Source organism: Malus domestica, chromosome 06, assembly GCF_042453785.1.
Source record: "Malus domestica chromosome 06, GDT2T_hap1".
In the NCBI taxonomy this organism is placed as follows: domain Eukaryota; kingdom Viridiplantae; phylum Streptophyta; class Magnoliopsida; order Rosales; family Rosaceae; genus Malus; species Malus domestica.
In genome coordinates this window covers 2,306,929-2,327,251 of record NC_091666.1, presented here as the reverse complement: position 1 = coordinate 2,327,251, position 20,323 = coordinate 2,306,929, and positions in this window count along the sequence as shown.

The following is a 20,323-nucleotide window of genomic DNA, read 5'->3' as shown; positions in this document are numbered from 1 at the left end:
TTGAAAAGGACAAACGATTTTGCGTGACGAATTACATATTTCGTCGCGTAAGATAACTTTGAGCGACGAAAAAGGAACATTCGTCGCGCAATCCATTTTTTTTTTTATGTTTTTCTTTTTTATTTGTATGCATTGTAAATTTTTATTTTATTATAAATCAAAAACTCAAACCTACTTAAACATTAAATTAATTAACAAAACTAATTTACTATCCCAAATAGAAATTATAATTAATGCAAATATTAATACTCATCCACATAACATCTATTTATTCATTAAATTAAATATAAAGTCCACAAAATCTTATTTTAAAATAAAAATAAAAAACAACTCTCATCAACTTCACTCCTCCTTCTCCCGCAACACATCAAACCTCAACTGCCGGAAACTTTGCTTGAAAAGCCCATTCACATAAATCCGTTGCTTCTCATCGGTTTCATCAACATCCCAATGAGCCTACATTAATGCCAATAATAATAAATTAGTAATTTAAAAAAATATTACGTTTTAACAAAAATAATTGTTAATTATTTACCACAAACTTACTGATAACTCTCCCAGCATGGACTTCTTCAACTCCTCAGGAACCTTTTTCCAAGACTCAAACTCGGCAGAACAATCCATCTGCACCAAATTTCTAATGTCATACTTAAATTCGGCGTACGCCTTAACCATATTTTTGCCTTCAAAGTACGGCACTTGCTTCCGTCTATACCTCTCTAATCCCACAACAACTTTTTTTTTGCCAGAACCTTCTCCATAATCGCCCATTCTTTTTTAAACAAAATTTTTTTGAAAACTACGCCTCTAAAACTGTGACTATATAGCAGTAGGACACCTTTGCACAACGAAATATTTGACACTCAAACCTCTAAGTCCGTCGCGTAAAATGCGTCATAAATACGCAATAAATTGGTTGGTTTGAACGTAGTTTGACCATGCTTTGTGTGACAAATACATGTATTTGTCGCACAAAAATATCTTACGCGACGATACTTATAAATGTAATTACAAAATTTACGTAAACATAGATATCTATGTTTACGTAAACTTTATAATTACAAACAAATATTCACAAAACGATTTAATACCTTAAATATCTATTCTAATATTAATTAATACTTTAAATATTTATTCTATAAATAATTAATACCTAAAATATTATTCTATAAATAGTCAATACCTTAAATATGTATTCTACAAATAATTAATGGCTTAATTCATACAATTATTTTCAACATAAGTACGATATTCATTAAAGATTAAAAGCACATATAAACAGAGGATAGCTAGGGTGCTTACATTAGGTCTCAATAAAAAAAAACACAACAGGAATTGGAACCTAATTAAGTCCAAATACATAAATTAAAAAAAATAAAAATAAAAAAAAAACCTGAAATTTAAATATTGTCATACAAAACATAAATTTTAAACTATTATTTCGATGATCCTACCCCATTATGCAATACTTGATAACGCCACCGATTGTAACCTCCCTCCAACGCATCCTCTAGCAACTTCATCAATTGTTCTTTCTGTTCATCATCAAAAACATACTTACACTGTTACATATATATGCAAATAATTAATTCTAACATATAACTAAAAATTTCACAAACTTCATTATTGATCCATCAATAATATACTTACTAATAGTTCATCCATCACAGCCTTCTTCAAATTCCCGGGCACATCTTTCCAAGAACGCCACTCAACAGTAGGGCAATTATTCCCCATAGCTACAACAATAGCATGAGCAAACTCAAAATGCTTTCTCAAATCATGCGGGTTGCCGACGCGCACACTCTTATCGTTCTTTATATCCGCCATCTCAGCACAAACATAATTATGAAGATTAAGGATAACATAATTGTGAAGAATAAGAACAATAGAAGCGCCTATTTATAGCAAAGTTAAGATCTTTGCGCGACGAAGGCTGTGTCGCTCAAACATTTGTATTAAATGTCCTCTGATTCACTTGCATTAAATGGTCAAAGCTTACTGGAACTTGCGCGACGAAAAATTGGTAGCGCAAAAGCACTTTTCGTCGCGCAAGTTTCTCGCACCAAAAAAAATTACCTCGCGTTTTCTGGCTGAGTTTACGTGACGACAACAATTATTCATTGCACTAAGTATTCTTGCGCGACGATTTCTTTCGTTGCGCAATTTTTTTTTTTTTCAATATGTTTTCTATTTTGTGCGACGAATATGTTTTTACGTCGCACAAGTGCGTCTTGTGCGACAAATTATTATTCGTTGCTCAAAATATCGTCGCACAAGCTATTTTTTCTACTAGTGGTTATAAAGAAAATCATGATCCCGTTAAGGCGATTAGGGAAGCCTTAAGTAGAGCATTAGGGAAGCCTTAAGCAGGGTGCGTTTGTTGCACCGGACTATCTTCGGCTGGACTAGCTTCAGGGACTAAGCTGGATTGGCTTGGCTTAGACTAAACAGGATAAAAATAGTGAAGAGTTTGGTGCAGTGCCGGACTAAGTGTCAGACTAAATTGTTGACCCAATTTTTTTGTTAATAAGAGAACATGAAATTAAGAAATGCAACGCCACATTGAGCCAAATTCATAGTTTCCAATTTTTAGGAATGCAATCGATATGATATCAAAATGTCTAGAACTTCATAATTAAACCCAAATTAAACAAAATTAAACCCAAACAAACAAAATTAAACCCAAAAAAGAAAAAATTACAGAAATTTAACATCAAAACTAAGCCCAGAACTGGAAAAGATGATGGGCAATGTAAAACACACTATATATTCCTTCGAGAAAGAGACTTTGAGGCCCTAACAAAATTAACCTAGAACTCAAAATTAAACCAAAAAAAAGGAAATGAAATAAATTAACATCAAAATTAAACCCTGAACTCCACATTGCAACGCCAAATCCATATAAGTTTTCCTACCAACCAAACAAAAGTAACCCAGAACTCAAAATTAAACTAGAACTCCAGAAGGTCCAAGAATGCTCTAGAGTGTGTAACTGCAACGCTATTCCTTTTTGTGTCTTCGACGACGCCGAATCTTGGTCGTCGACGATCTCTTCTTCTTCAAGCTTGTCGTCGTCCTCCCTCAACGACACCGAATCTTGGTCGCACAAAAGATGAAGGTGGGTTGCCACCGATGGCCTGGCCATGATGACGGCTCCGCAGAAGAAGGCGGAGTGTGGAGCACTGAGGGGTTCAGCAAGCGAAAGTGGGGATTGGATGTCAACTTAGTTTCCTTCTTCTAGTCCTTATTAATACCAAGCGAAAGCGTGGGATTAGGCTGAGAGCTTTAGCGAAACGCGCAGGGACTCGTAGTCAAGGCGAGTTCCATTTATTTTAGTCCCACAACCCACCAAACGTAGGATTATAGTCCTACTTAAGGTAGTCCAAGCCAATCCCTCTTAAGGAGATGTAACAAACGTGCCCTTAGTGTATTACTATCCTTTAGTTGGCAGGCTTCGGGAAGGGCCTAACAGAAAGCTTTTGGCCAATTGCAATGGTGAAGCTATCTTGTTAGTCAAGGCTTCTGGTGATGTCACACTTGAACAACTAGGAGACAAAATTCTACCCCTTGTCCACTCTTAGAGGAGTTCTTATTTAATTTCCCAGGTTCTGATGGAATTAATGGTTGTCATTTGCTGTTGGTTTAGGTGAATCATTTAATTATTAATTACAAGTTAAATTGTTTTTTGTATTCATATTTGGTCATTGCCATATTATTTCTTTACAAAAAAAAAAAATTGAAGTAGGTTAAGGGTAAGAGTAGTGTTTTTTTGCGTTAAGGTCACATACACATGCCAGACATTTTTTTGTAAGAAATTAGTGCAATGAACTACATATGAAAATTTTAATAACAAAAAAGGGCATAAACAAAGAAATCGCCAACAATATTGTAAATAAGTTGAAGTTTGGTGGCACAACAACTGTTTTTAACTTTTTTCATAAAATTGGCAACCCTGTTCATAACCGAAAATTTATCATACTGCCACCGCACCCAAACTTGATCTTGTCTACGGTACTACCACGCCTCTTTGTTCTTATGGTTAAAGAAAGTTCATTAGGTGGTTTTGGAAAGCAAAGATTATGAGACGCTTTTCATTATTTTTTTACAGTCCTTATGTTTAACCCTCTATATTGCAAAATTTATATACATAACAAATCAAGGAAATTATATTTCTACATGGTATCTGCCTAATTAGGTCCTAGGTTCCTTCTACCAGTCTCACGTCACCTTTAGTGTCTAGGCTTTCTGTTGCCGTTCTTCTTCTAGGGTTTTTGCCTATTGTCATGTTGTTCTCTTTGTCTTCTGTCTAAATTTTTCTTTCTTTTGTAAGCGTTTCGTCAAAATTCCTCTGTATTTAAAGACTCTTTCAAGTAACTACAACAGGCACGATACTCTTTCAAAGAGACTCCATCTTTCTTGAATTTTATTCCTAATTTTTATGAAACTTTTGTTTCCTAATTAGATCATCTAATTTAGACCCTTTTTTTGTCTTTTCTTCTAAAGAATTTGTTAACTAGCACGAATATGATGATCAAGAAAAAATTCTAGTTACAAACTTTTGCATTATGCAGGTGACCCGTTTTACATGTGGAGGTTTCATACTTCATTGCGCCTACACAATGTGTGATGCACCTGGATTGCTCCAGTTCCTGAAGGCCATTGCGGAGATGTAAGTGTTAAACGTAATGCACTTTCTGTAATGTAGAGTTGTGTCTCTTGGAACTAATCCAAGAGTTATGCCTATTATCAAAAGGTCTGAATGTTATTATAAATATCCAATAAGATGGCCAAGTGTTGTAATAAAAAACTGAAAGTAATAAAGTCAAGTAAAGTTCAGTTCCCGTTCAAAACTCATCCTCCATATATATTCTCTTGTATTCTTTCTTTCTGCAGTGTAATTGAAAACCGCTAATCTTTCCTCCAACAGTAACAATCAAATTGCTCATTTTTTAAACAATTTAGTAAGATTTCAATGGATTTCTTAAAGAATCACGAGAATGTCACTAAGTTTGAGCCTTAATTTCCTCAAACCAATAAGTTCAAAATGATATATATGCGATCGAGAACGCAAAAGTAAACTAATCACACACAATGATAGGAGCCTTGCTTACTGTAGAAGCATACGGAGAAACAATTACAAGCACTCAAATATTCTTCCCACCCACTCGTAATTTAAGGTTTTGAGATCTCCTTGGCTCGTTCATTCTAGGTAAAATTTTCACCCCTATTTGTGTTAAAAGTTTGTTGAATTTGAATTGAGTTGAGACTGAAATTAAAGTAAAAATCAATACTCGTGGGAACTACTTCATACTTCCTCTTACTGTACTACTATTGGTCTTGTGCACTTGCAAGTCAAAATTGGGTTTGCTTATCTGATTAATAGGTATTTCGAGCTCATATCACCGAGCAGGTTTCACTGGTTCAAGTAGAGCTTAAGCGACCTACCAAACCAAAAACAAAGTAAAGTAAATAACAATGTTCACACAAAATTGAACAACAAGAAAGTCACATGCCCAAGAAAAAAAAAGTCCATGCAGCCAAGCCGTCAAATCCAAAATGAAAAGAGGGAAGCGAAGCAATTTTAGCATATGAAATTTCAAGCAAGTAAACAGACTGAGGAAAAACAGGGCATGTACATGCCCATCGAGGCTCTACATAAAAAGTTCCATGTAGTTTGTTAGTCCCTTGTCTTTCCAGAAAAGTTTGTTGCGATCTCGTAGCCTTAAAGAAAGGCTATTCCAATGGCAATTGATATGTCCAAGTAGTAGTTTGCTCTCCTTCGTGATGTTCATATGGCCTTTGTGGTAGTTGAGGACTAGTATTCTGCGGCAAGGAGAATGTGTGACCGGTAGTCGAGGTAAGCAGCCAGTGCAGCATCAATGGTGAAGTCCTCTGGGTGAATATTATTTTGTATTATGGTTTTTGCGAGTGCCGTGGTAATGGTGGCATTAGGGTGGTTTGGGATGGGGAAGGGACCTGTCTTGTTGTGGTTGCTAGTCTTCAAAGGGGTGCTGCTAGTCCTTTTCACGTAGAAGCATTGGTAGCGTTACGCAGTGTTCAACTAGCCATCCTATTGAGCTTTCGTATACTACCTTTAACCTTTGTTTGTACACTTGCAATACTCTAGTCCGACTAATAGTACTATTCTTTTATTTGGTAAATAGAAATTAGGGCAATTAGCATTAATAATCACTTTTTGACATTTGGTTGCAGAAATGATCATTTTTAATGGGAACTTTAACGAAAAGCTCACAGTACTGTTTATTTGAACGAAAAACTACATTTTTACACTAAAAAGTCAATCATGGTACTATTCACCTTACCCTGTATTTTGTCATGTTCGTTAAAACCCAAAGTTTTCAAGCTATTTTCATTAGTTTTTCTTTTTTTAATATCGGCGACATATTGATCATATATCGCCCACACAATGATGACATAACGACACACGATCATTTCTGCAACCAAATGTCAAAAAGTGATCATTCCTGCTAATTGCCCAAGAAATTAAATGATATACTAACTAATGACGGTTCAAGAGAGGAAAGGACAGGGTCTACGTTACCAACGACTGTTAAGGGATTCATATGGAAGATGGAAACTAATTACACGTTGAAGCATTAAACAAAATAAAATAATGGAAAGGATCAACTAGGACTACATTGTTGTGCATCTTTGTGAGGATCAATAATTTGCCATGTCGATGAGAGGAAACAAACGCCTACACAAGACTGTATTTTAAAATACCGCGAGTCGGAAGGCAGGATCAATTCTCCAACTCCCTCTCTGCTTCCTCTATTGTTGGTAGCCACCGTCTACTCACGCTTTGCATTAGGGCTCTCAATTCAAATTATGAATCTGAATTTGGCCTCTTCTTGGAAGAATAGTGAATGTCTTTCCTTACAACTCAATTGTAAATCAATTGCAAATGTAAACATTCCAACAAAATTAATCTGTTAATCATTATAACCAGGCATTTTGGCTTCAAATTGAAATCTATACTTCTTTCCCCAAGATATAGAGCAAGGAGATTGGGGTGAAGGGGAATATGTAAGACATATTCTGAAAAGCATGACAAGAAGACATTTGGGTTGCAAATTGAATAAACCAAATGAATGCAAAAAAAAATAAAAAAATTGACCCCATCTCTTGAATTCGAAACATGATTGGGATTGATCTTAGAATTGTCTTCTACTCTCTACAATTTAAATGCTCTTCCTAGTGAATATGGTTTAACTTAGAATGCTTTATGGATGCTAAGTTTATACAAAATAATTTAACAATCCAGAACATATTCACTAATCAATGAAATCAAGCAAGTCACTGAATGCCAACTAGATCATAGTATTCCCCCTACACATTTGAGCCATTTGGTTGAGAAAATTCTAAACATTGTAACAAATGGCTGGATTAGGATTGTAGTGCTGTTAAAAAATCGGAAATATTAAGTGTGTTTGTCAATAACAGTAGAAAAGCATAGAAAAACAAAAGTAGGGTCTATCATGCTTCTAAAGAAAGTGCCTTTTTTTTTCATAGTAATTAGTGCTCATTTAATAAAATTTTGAAAGGGCAAGTACAACTCCACATATTTTACAAAATTACAATTTTTGTCCCTACGTTATTGTTTTTTATAATTATTATATCACACTACGTACCATATCCTTTTTAGTTATTTAACACATTTACAAAAATTTACATAAAAATTTACCAAACACTCTGACACTGATTTTTTTTGTTAAAAGCACATTTACAAAAAAAGTTACCAAACATCCAACAACTTTATTTTACAACTGTTTATTCTCATATGACAACACGAATCACATTTTTTTTTAGAAAGCACAGGAATACCAAACTAACCCAAAGTATTGTCACTTAATACTACGGTCTAGAGGTTTTCCTCTTTACTTGTAAGTGAGAGGTTTTAGGTTCAATTCTTGACAAAAGCAAATTGGAACCACGTTATGCTAACCCATTGTCAGGTATAGCCCACCCTCTCTTCTTAGGGTTAAATAATATCATTTGTTAAAAAAATAATAATAAAACAAAAAAAAATAATTATCTTAACCCAATTTCACCATTAGAATTAAATGAATTACAACCCTTGATTAAGCCCAAAGTCAAAGACGACTTTTTTCGAAGTGATGTTCTTCCTTGGTGCCAGAGGCTACTTCTCAAGCAATTTGTCTGAGGTTTGTTCTTAAGGACTTTATTGAATGCAAGTGTGAAAGCGCAAGCTTTTGTATTCGCTAATTTCCTAGACAAGTTCAATGCGTCTGTAATATATTAGTTCTAGATTTTAGGCGTGTCGTAGTTTCTAGGTTTAATTATTGAAAACGTGCACATCAAGGCATCTATTGGAGTATCATGTGCATTCATATAGGAAACGAGAATCACATCATTGCATATCTTGAAGATTATAAGATCAGTTTAATTGCCTAATTTTAAGAAATAAAACCAATTTGATTTTATTCTAGTACATAGTTCCAGTTTCTTTTATTCTAGGCTGTTGGTTTCATAGGAAATCAAGCCTATCATTCATCTTTGCTTGGTTATAAGATTTGAGGATAAAAGGTTTAAAGCAAAGTTCTTGGGTGCTAGGTTAGAAGAGTGAACTTAGTGATACAATTCATACATTTCATATTATTCCTCGTATTCATTTGTGTGAAGAAGTTGTGTCCATCTATGTGACGAAGTTGAGGGCAATCTCTTTAGTCGTGAGGAGAACTTGCTGGGTGCATCGTGTTCATCCAAAAGAGAGCAAAAGAAGGAATGTGTGCTACAAGATTAAAAGTACAAAAGAAAACTTCAAGTTTAGTAGATGTGTGTCTTGTTGGGTCTTGTAAAAGTTCTTATTTCTCAATGGTTCTTTAATCGGTTGTGTGCCCATGAATTTTCCCCATTGTGTGTGGGGTTTTACCACGTATAAGAATATCGTGAGTCTTTTGTTCTTTTTCCCTATTTCATTTTCTTCTTCACTATTACATAGTATGATTGAAATCGTACTTTAATCCTCATCAGGAATTTTAGTTGAGATTATTTATCTACTGGGTTTGGGTTCCTCGACCCAGCTACATTTATAAAGTAGATGCTACATCACTAAAATTTAACAACACCTTTGTAATTGCTACGACAAGATATCCTCTTATTCACTAAAAAACAAAACATGTCAAGAGGAACCATCACTTTATTAGAGATCCTTTGTACGTCAGATAATGTGATTGATTAACTCTATTGCAAATATGAGGATCAAACTGTTGATATATTTACTAAGGCTACGCTAAAATAGAGTTTTGTATACCTCAAGGATTTGCTTGGTGTCAAAACTAGAAACAATTTGGAGAGTGTTGATGCCTAAACTGATTTCTAGCTTCCAATTTTTTGTATTAAACAAAAGTAATGGCTTAGTTTTTTTCCAAATTTGTAAAGGCCAATACGTTGATTCATTCCAAAATTACAAGCGTAGGGCTGAGATAGGTTTGCTTTGGTGTGCGGTTTAGATTTAGCTTAGAACAACTGGGGTCTTGAAGGCTTTTGTCAGCTAGCTAATTTAAATGAGCTGTAAGGTGGTATTGTGACCAAAACCCTAAATCATTGAAGTATATAAGTAAGGTTTGAGTTGCAATGTTCTTCCCTAAGCCGTCACTTTTCTCTAAAATCCTCTTGGGTTTGTTTCTATTTTCTTAAATAAAATACAACTAGATCAAATCATGTATTTTAACATGCTGAACACAAAATTTGACAAAAAGTTCAATGTTCGGAAGTTAAACACCGAACATAAGAGTGAAGGATTAGCCGATAGCCATGAACATGGAATTGGGGGTTCGGTTAACCAATGCTAGCCGAATCCGCTCACGATCTTCTCCTCCAAGTCGACTCCTGACCTTCGTGCTGCTGTTACAAAGTCTTGATACAATTTGGCTTCTTAGTGATGGAATTTTACGTACTGTTATATTCTATAGAATGGGTATATTTCATTGATATGTTTATAGGTACAGGTCTGTGATTATATACACTTTGAATACAATCCTAATATGGTAAATACAATCATACTTGAATGACTGAATCAATCCTAATCAAATAGAATAGGAAAGACAGCATAGCATATATCATAGTTGACTTTCATACGGAGGAGCCGATTGTGCGGTAGATGGAGCAGATTATGTTGTTGACGAACTGATCTCCTTTGATGTAGGAGATTCCTTAACACGCCCCCGCAAGACGGTGGCACCATCGGAGACACCGATCTTGGAACGAAGGAGATGGAAACGAGGACGTGGCAAGGACTTGGTGAAAGCGTCAGCAAGCTGATCAGTAGTGGAGACATGAGACACTTGAAGAAGACCACGAGTGACACGATCCCGGACAAACTGAAAATCAATATCGATATGTTTCATTCGGGAATGTAGGACAGGATTAGCACAATAGAACATGGCTCCAATGTTATCACAAGAAACAACTGGTGTTGTGGGGAGAGGAATGCCAAGTTCACGCAGTAAGGACTGAATCCATATGAGTTCAGCAGTGGTGGCAGCAATGGCCCGATATTCGGCTTCGGTGGAGGAACGAGAGACAGACCGCTGCTTACGAGAGCTCCAAGAGATGAGATTTCCACCGAGATAGACAACATAGCCAGTCGTAGACTTGCGATCATCACGGTCACCAGCCCAGTCAGCATCAGAAAAGGCATAGAGACGATGAGAGGGGCGACGACAAAGATGAAGGCCAAAGGAAATGGTACCCTTCAAGTAGCGAAGAAGACGCTTAAGTGCCTGCCAGTGAGTCTCGGAAGGAGAATGCATGAATTGAGAGAGCTTATTGACTGCGAAGGAGATGTCAGGGTGTGTAAGGCTTAGGTATTGAAGACCACCAACAAGATGACGGTAGGGAGTGGCATCCGTTAGGGAGGAGCCATCATGGAGCATGAGTGAGTTAGTGGTGGAGAGAGGCGTACTGACAGCCTTTGCACCATCTATCTTGGCAGTGACGAGAAGATCATGAATGTACTTGTGTTGAGAGAGGAAAAGGCCAGTGGCTGTGGGAAGAACCTCAACACCAAGAAAGTAATGTAATGAGCCCAGGTCCTTGATGGAGAACCGAGTTGCCAATAGTTGGATGAACTTTGCTACAAGTGAGGAATCGTTGCCTGTAATAAGAAGATTATCAACATAAACCAAAACATAAATTACAGCAGTCCCATTTTTCAAGAGAAAGAGTGAGGCATCAAAGATGGCATTAACAAAGCCATGGGAGAGCAGAAATAAGTGTAATTCCTTGTACCATGCCCAGGGAGCCTGTTTGAGGCCATAGAGGGCTTTCCTCAATTTACACACATGAGATGGATGATTAGAGTCAACAAAACCAGGCGGTTGGACCATATAGACATTTCCACGGATGGTGCCATGAAGGAAAGCATTGTTAACGTCCAACTGACGAATTGGCCACCCATGAGTTACGATAAGATGCAAAACAATGCGTATGGTAGTAGGTTTGACCACCGGACTGAAAGTATCTGAAAAATCAACACCAGGGCGTTGGTGAAAACCCTTGGCAACTAAGCGTGCCTTATACCTGTCAATAGTGCCATCAGGATGCCGTTTGATACGAAACACCCACTTACAAACAATAAGATTATGAGAGGGGAGGGAAGGAACGAGCTCCCATGTACCATTGCGAATTAACACATTGAACTCATTGGACATTGCTTACCGCCAAATGGGATCCTTGACGGCCTGGGAAACACATGTCGGTTCAACTGAGGAGAGAATGAGATGTTTAGTAGCAGTCATAGCATACTGAGGATTGGGTTTATGGATACCGGATTTGGCACAGGTGATCATGGAATGATCGGGGAGCACATGAGGTACGGGGGGGTTGGGGGGTGTGGGTCAGAGGATGGAAAGGTGACAACAGTCCTATGAGGGTTTCTAGTGTATGTACGAACGGGGTTGAGGGGAGGAGGTAGCTGGACGTGGTCAGTTTGGGCTGGAGAATGTGGTGGGGTGAATAGAGGTGTGGTAGAGGTAGGGGCCAAGGCCTGGTGGTTGGGTGACGGTAAGAGATGAGTGGTAGCAGTAGTAATAGGGGTCGGGGCAGCGGATGGTGATGGTTCTGAGACAAGGGCATATTCTGATGATGATGATGTGACATGTGGTGGCAGCGAAAAAGAAACAACCGACTCAACAGGCCTGGTGGGGAAGTGTACAGGAATATGAGTAACTGGAGAAAGAGAGGAGACCCAAGTGTGAGAGTTATCAACAGTGACATGGGGAATGGAGGAAGGGAGGTTGGCAAGAGGAAAAGTGGATTCATCGAATTGAACATGCCGAGAGATAAAAAGTTTGTTGGAGGAAAGATCAAGACACTGAAAAGCACTTTGATTAGAAGAATAACCAAGGAAGAGACATGGGCGGGAACAAGGGAGTAATTTATTGGAATTGTAAGGATGTAACCAAGGAAAACACAAGCACCCAAATGTACGAAGACGGGAGTAATTGGGTTGTTCATCAAAGAGTTGAGTGAATGGGGAGAGATTATGAAGAAGCGGAGTAGGCATGCGGTTGATAAGATAGGCAGCTGTTTTAAAGGCAGAAGACCAATAGGTGAGAGGTAAAGAAGCTTGATGAAGAAGGGTGAGACCAGTTTCAACAATATGACGATGTCGTCGTTCGGCGACTCCATTGTGTTGAGGAGTGTGAGGTGGTGTAAGAAGATGGGTGATGCCATTGGATGAGAGAAAATGTTGGAGTTTGATGAATTCGCCCCCACCATCAGTGTATAATCTAGTGATTTTTCTTTTGAAGTAATTTTCGACAAGTGCTTTGAAGGTGACAAAAGTGGAAAACACATCAGATTTCTTTTTAAAAGGGTAGAGCCATATGTATTTTGTAAAATGGTCAACAAAGATAACATAGTAGGAAAAACCATCAATAGAAGAGTACGAAGCAGGGCCCCAAACATCACTATAAAGGAGGTCTAATGGACCATGACTGGTGAGAGACGAAGTACCAAACGGGAGCCGATGACTTTTATTACATAGACATGAATGACAAACAAACTCGAACAACTTGGAAGACACATTAATGGAAGACATACGAAGGACTTGTTGGAGAGTTTGGTGGCTGGGGTGACCAAGACGACGATGCCAAAGGTTGGGAGAGACCACCACACCCACCATAGCTTGTGGTTGACAAAAACATTTGGGAGACCACTCGTACACATCATCCTTATTCGGGCCTCGAAGAAGAACCGCCCCCGTGCTCAGATCCTTGACATGAAAGAAATCAGGAAAAAGTTCAATAGAGGTATTATTTTGTTTATTAAATTTAGAGATAGAAATAATGTCTTTTTGCATAGAAGGAACACGCAGAACGTTTGATAAGTTGAAAGATTGGGAGGATGAGGAGGGTAAAGTGGTTGAACCGACATGAGTGATACCCAAACCTGAACCATTACCAATAATTATTTCATCAGGACCATCATATATAGAGGCACCAGAAAGAGTGTTGACATTGGTGGTAACATGGTGAGAGGCACCGGAATCAAGCAACCATGTTGGAGAAGAGGTGGACCGGCCATGGGTGGTAGGATTGGCCACTGGCGGACTGTGAGGTCCAGATTGGAGTTGAGGGTAGCATTTGGCACTATGACCTTGAGTGCCACACCATTGACAGAAACCACGATAACCTGTGTTGTTCATGTTGGTAGAGCGGCGCCCATTGTCGGTGAAAGATTATTGGGTGGGCTTGTAGGAACTACAAGAATTGGTGTCAATGGAAGATGTGTGGGGGTGCCCGAAGGAACCACGAGAAGGATTGCGAGAGGCAAAGGACCCACGGTTGGAGTTGGAGTTGTGAGAGTGGTAGCCACGGGTTGAGGTGTGGGAGCGAGATGTCTGAGTGACATTGGCAGTGATCACTGGGGCTGCAACAACGGTATCATCACGCTTGAGAGCAGCTTCATGTTCAACCAGTTTGTCATGCAGGTTTTCAAAAGAGATTGAGGTGTCGCGGGAACGAACTACCGCAGCAATTTCCTTGAAGTCAGAGCCAACACCATTAAGAATGTAGAGGAGGAGATCGTCATCAGAGAGGGGGACATCAATGATGGCGAGCTCATCTGCAATAACGCGGACTTCTTGCAGATATTCAGAGACAGGCTTGTTCTCACGGCGCAGGAGAGTAAGACGTTTTTTGAGGCCAAGAACACAGGCACGGGCTTTGCTAGCAAAGAGATGGAGAAGTTTGTCCCAAGCCTCCTTGGATGTCTTGGCAGAGGCAATAAGGGAGATGACCTGCGGTGAGACGGAAGCAAGAATCGCATGAAGGAGGAGTTGATCTTGCCGAATCCAAAAGGTGCAAAGCACGGTTTGAGCAGTTGATGGGCAGAGATTAGAACCATCCACATAACCCATGAGGTCGTAGCCGTAAAGGAGGGCGTTGAACTGAGCACGCCAGGATGGGTAATTGGTGGGTGTGAGTTTCACAGGTAGTTGGGTTGTAGCGTTGATTGTGATCAAGGTGGGAGTAGTGGAGTTGAGCTCTGGTAGAGGGTTGGTTGTAGAGGCGTCAGTGGCCATGGATGAAGACAGGGAAGAGAGGGATCAGAAAAAAAAAAGATTGCTCGTTGGAGTTTTTAGGCTCGTGATACCATATAGAATGGGTATATTTCATTGATATGTTTATAGGTACAGGTCTGTGATTATATACACTTTGAATACAATCCTAATATGGTAAATACAATCATACTTGAATGACTGAATCTATCCTAATCAAATAGAATAGGAAAGACAGCATAGCATATATCATAGTTGACTTTCATACGGAGGAGTCGATTGTGCGGTAGATGGAGCAGATTGTGTTGTTGACGAACTGATCTCCTTTGATGTAGGAGATTCCTTAACATATTCAACTCCAATGAATATATGAACACTTGAGTCTAGTTTGGTTTTGATTTCCTTTGGACATCATTCACAAGTAGTTGAAAGAGCTGCTGGTTTCATATTCCTTATAATTAAGTTGAATTCTCAAAAGAGTTTGCATAGCTTGATGAAGAACCGAATATTGATGGAGGAAAGTGGGTTAGGCAGCCCCATAAGATGGCCAAGTGTTGTAATAAAAATCTGAAAGCAATAAAGTTAAGTAAATTTCAGATATCCACACACCCTATTTTACTTCTCACATACCTTTTTAATTTTCAATCGTCAGATCGGATGAATTGAAGAAGATCAACGGACATAAATTATCAAGGGGTGTGTGAGAATTAAAATAAGGTGTGTGAATAGCACATCCCATATTCTATTGTATTCTTCCTTTCTGCAGTGTAATTGAAAACTGCTAATCTTTCCTCCAACAGTAACAATCAAATTGCTCATTTGTTAGACAATTTAGTAAGATTTCAATGGATTTCTTAAAGAATCATGAAAATGTCACGAAGTCTGAGCCTTAATTTCCTCAAACCAATAAGTGCAAATGATATCGAGAACACAAAAGTAAACTAATCACACACAATGATAGGAGCCTTGCTTACTGTACGTAGAAGCATATGGAGAAACAATTACAAGCACTCAAATATTCTTCCCACCTACTCATGATTTAGGGTTTTGAGATCTCCTTGGCTCGTTCATTCTAGGTAAAATTTTCAGCCCTATTTGTATTAAAAGTTTGTTGAATTTGAATTGAGTTGAGACTCAAATTAAAGTAAAAATCGAAAATATAGAAAGTAAATTACAATGTTCACACAAATTTGAACAACAAGAAAGTCACATGCCCAAGAAAAAAAAAGTCCATGTAGCCAAGCCGTCAAATAGAAAATGAAAAGAGGGAAGCAAAGCAATTTCTGTATATGAAATTTCAAGTAAGTAAACAGACTGAGGAAAAACAGGGCACGTACATGCCCATCGAGGCTCTACATAAAAAGTTCCATGTAGTTTGTTAGTCCCTTGTCTTTTCACAAAAGTTTGTTGCGATCTCGTAGCCTTAAAGAAAGGCTATTCCAATGGCGATTGACATGTCCAAGGACTAGTTTGCTTTCCTTCATGATGCTCATATGGTCTTTGTGGTAGTCGAGGAGTCGAGGACTAGTATTCTGCAGTAAGGACAACATGTGTGACCGGTAGTCGGGGCAAGCAGCCAGTGCAGCATCAATGGTGGAGTCCTCTGGGTCACAGTTGGGTTAATATTATTTTGTATTATGGTTTTTGCGAGTGCAGTGGTAATGGTGGCATTAGGGTGGTTAGGGATGGGGAAGGGACCTGTCTTGTTTTGGTTGCTACTCTTCAGAAGGGTACTGCTAGTCCTTTTCACGTAGAAGCATATTGGTAGCGTTATGAAGTGTTAACTAGCCATCCTATTGAGCTTTCGTATTTTCATTCAGAAAGGGATGCTTTACAAGTGGTGTTTGTTGTTGAAAAATTTTGCGACGTTGATGCTGCTACTTCTACAACAATTCACAAAAGATAAATACGGTCAATGAGAATTTTCATTGCCACAATTGATTAAATGAAATCAACAACATATTGAATACTTATCTTTTAGGGTGTAGAAATCGCTCTTTGCCGATGTTTAATTAGAACAACACTATAAGTTGAGGCAATTTAGACACTATCTTTAAGAGTCGATTTCGTCTCTAAAAAATAATGTCTCATGTAGCAAGTTATGGGGTACTACCTTCGACCTTTTTTTGTGCACTTGGAATACTGGAGTCCGACTAATAGTACTATTCTTGTATTTGGTAAATAGAAATTAGGGCAATTAGCATGAATAATCACTTTTTGACATTTGGTTGCAGAAATGATCATTTTTTAATATCGGCGATATTTTGATCACATATCGACCACACAATAATAACATAACAACGCCTGATCATTTCTATTGCCAAATGTCAAAAAGTGATCATTCCTGCTAATTGCCCTAGAAATTAAACGATATATTAGCTAATGACAGGTCAAGAGAGGAAAGGACAGGTTCTAAGTTACCAACGACTGTTAAGGGATTCATATGGAAGATTAAAATGTGTTACACGTTGAAGCATTAAACAAAATAAAATAATGCAAGGGATCAACTCGGAATACATTGTTGTGCACCTTTGTGAGGATCAATAATTTGCCATGTAGAACAGAGGAAACAAATGCCTACACAAGACTGTATTTTGAAATACCGCAAGGAGGAAGGCAGGATCAATTCTCCGACTTCCTCTCTGCTTCCTCTGTTGTTGATAGCCACCGTCTCCTCACGCTTTGCATTTGGGCTCTCAATTCAAATTATGAATCTGAATTTGGCCTCTTCTTGGAAGAATAGTGAATGTCTTTCCTTACAACTCAATTGTAAATAAATTGCAAAAATGTAAATATTCCAACAAAATTAATCTGTTAATCATTATAACCAAACATTTTGGCTTAAAATTGAAATCTATATTTCTTTCCCCAAGATATAGAGCAAGGAGATTGGGGTGAAGGTATTCTGAAAAGGACAACAATAAGACATTTGGGTTTCAAATTGAATAAATCAAATGAATACAAAAAAAAAATGACTTATCTCTTGAATTCGAAACATGATTGGGATTGATCTCAAAATTGTCTTCTACTCCCTACAATTTAAATGCTCTTGCTAGTGAAAAGGATCATCGTCAGATCATTTTCCTGGGGATCCTTGAGATCCCGTGATCGTAACAGTTCATCGTACATTGTGCGATTAGTTTTCGTTAGGTACTATTCATATTTAATTTTAAATTGTAAACTTTGAAATGATTTCTGACCACATGATGTACGATGAACGGTCACGATCACGAGATCCTTAGGATTCCTAGGAAAAGGATCCAGCGAGGATCCCTTTCCGAACTTAAAATGCTTTATGGATGCTAAGTTTATACAAAATAATTTAACAATTGTCGTGCCTTTTTTTTTGGTCAAAATAGATTAATTAGTGCTCATTTAATAAAATTTTCAAACAACAAGTACAACCCTACATATTTTACAAAATTATAATTTTTGCCCCTACGTTATTGTCTTTGACAATTATTATATCACACTACATACCATATCCCTTCTAGTTATTTAACACATTCACATCAATTTATATAAAAGTTTACCAAATATTCATACACTCAATAATAAAATAAAAATAAATAATAAATAAAATTTACCAAACACTCGATAACTTTTTTTACAACTTTTTATTCTCAGAGGACAACAAATCACATTTTTTTTAGAAAGCATAGGAATACCAAACTAACCCAAAGTATTGCCACTTACTACTACGTTTTAGTGGTTTTTCTCTTCACTTGTAAATGAGAAGTTTAGGTTCGATTCTTGATAAAAGTGAATTTGAACCACATTATGCTAACACATTGTGAGGTTTAGCCCACCCTCTCCCCTTAGTATAGATAATATCATTTGTTAAATAAAAAAGTATTTTTTATCTTAACCCAATTTCACCATTAGAATTGGAATTACAACCCTTGATTAAGCCCAAAGTCAAAGACGACTATTGTTCGAAGTGAAGTTCTTCCTTGGTGCTGGAGGCTACTTCTCAAGCAATTTGGCTGAGGTTTGTTCTTAAGGACTTTATTGAATGCAAGTGTGAAAGTACAAGCTTTTGTATTTGGCTAATTTCCTAGACAAGTTTAATGGGTCTGCAATATATTAGTTCTATATTTTAGGCGTGTCGTAGTTTCTAGGTTTAATTATTGAAAACGTGCACATCAAGGCATATATTGGAGTATCATGTGCATTCATATAGGAAACGAGAATCACAATCACATCATTGCATATCTTGAAGATTATAAGATCAGTTTAATTGCCTAGTTTTAAGAAATAAAACCAATTTGATTTTATTCTAGTACATAATTCCAGTTTCTTTTATTCAAGGCTGTTGGTTTCATAGGAAATCAAGCCTATCATTCATCTTTGCTTGGTTATAAGATTTGAGCGTAAAAGGTTTAAAGCAAAGTTCTTGAGTGCTAGGTTAGAAGAGTGATCTTAGTGAAACACTTCATACCTTTCATATTATATTCATCATATTCATTTGTGTGAAGACGTTGTGTCCATCTATGTGATGAAGTTGAGTGCAATCTCTTTAGTTGTGAGGAGAACCTATTGTGTGCGTTGTGTTCATCCAAGATTAAAAGTACAAGAGAAAACTTCAAGTGTAGTAGATGTTTGTCTTGTTGAGTCTTGTCAAAGTACTTATTTCTCAATGGTTCTTTAATTGGTTGTGTGGCCATGAATTATATCATGAGTCTTTTGTTATTTTTCTCTATTTCATTTTGTTCTTCACTATTATGTAGTATGATTGAAACCATACTTGAATCCTCGTCTAGAATTTTAGTTGAGATTATTTATCTATTGGGTTTGGGTTCCCCGACCCAACTACTTTTTCAAAGTAGATGCTATATCAATAAAATTCAACAACACATTTGTAATTGCTATGACAAGATATCCTATGATTGACTAAAAAACAAAACATGCCAAGAGGAACCATCACTTTATTAGAGTTTCTTTGTAAGTCAGATAATGTGATTGAATTACTCTATTGCAAATATGCGGATCAAACTGTTGATATATTTACTAAGGGTACGCTAAAAGAGAGTTTTGTATACCTCAGGGATGTGCGTGGTGTCAAAACTAGAAACAATTTGAAGGAGAGTGTTGATGCCTAAACTGATTTCTAGCGTCCAATTTTTTGTATTAAACAAAAGTAATGGCTTGGTTTTTTCTAAATTTGTAACAGCCAATATGTTGACTCAGTCCAAAATTACAAGTGTAGGGCTGAGATAGGTTTGCTTTGGTGTGAGGTTTATATTAGCTAACAACTGGGGTCTTGAAGGCTTTTGTTAGCTAGCTAATTTAAATGAGATGTAAGGTGGTATTGTGACCCAAACCCTAAATCATTGAAGTATATAAGCGATGTTTGAGCTGCGATGTTCTGCCCTAAGCCGTCACTTTTCTTTGAAATCCTCTTGGGTTTGTTTCTATTTTCTTAAATAAATACAACTAGATTGAATCATGTATTTGAACATACCGAACACAAAATTTGACAAAAAGTTCAATGTTCGAAAGTTAAACACCGAACATAAGAGTTGAGGATTAGCCGATAGCCATGAACATGGAATCGGGGGTTTGGTTAACCAGTGCTAGCCGAACCCACTCGTGATCTTCTCCTCCAAGTCGACTCCTGACCTTCGTGCTGTTGTTACAAAGTCTTGATACAATTTGGTTTCGTAGTGATAGAATTTTACGTATTGTTATATTCAACTCCAATGAATATATGAACACTCAAGTCTAGTTTGGTTTGATTTCTTCTAAAAATTGATGGGAAAGAACAATTTG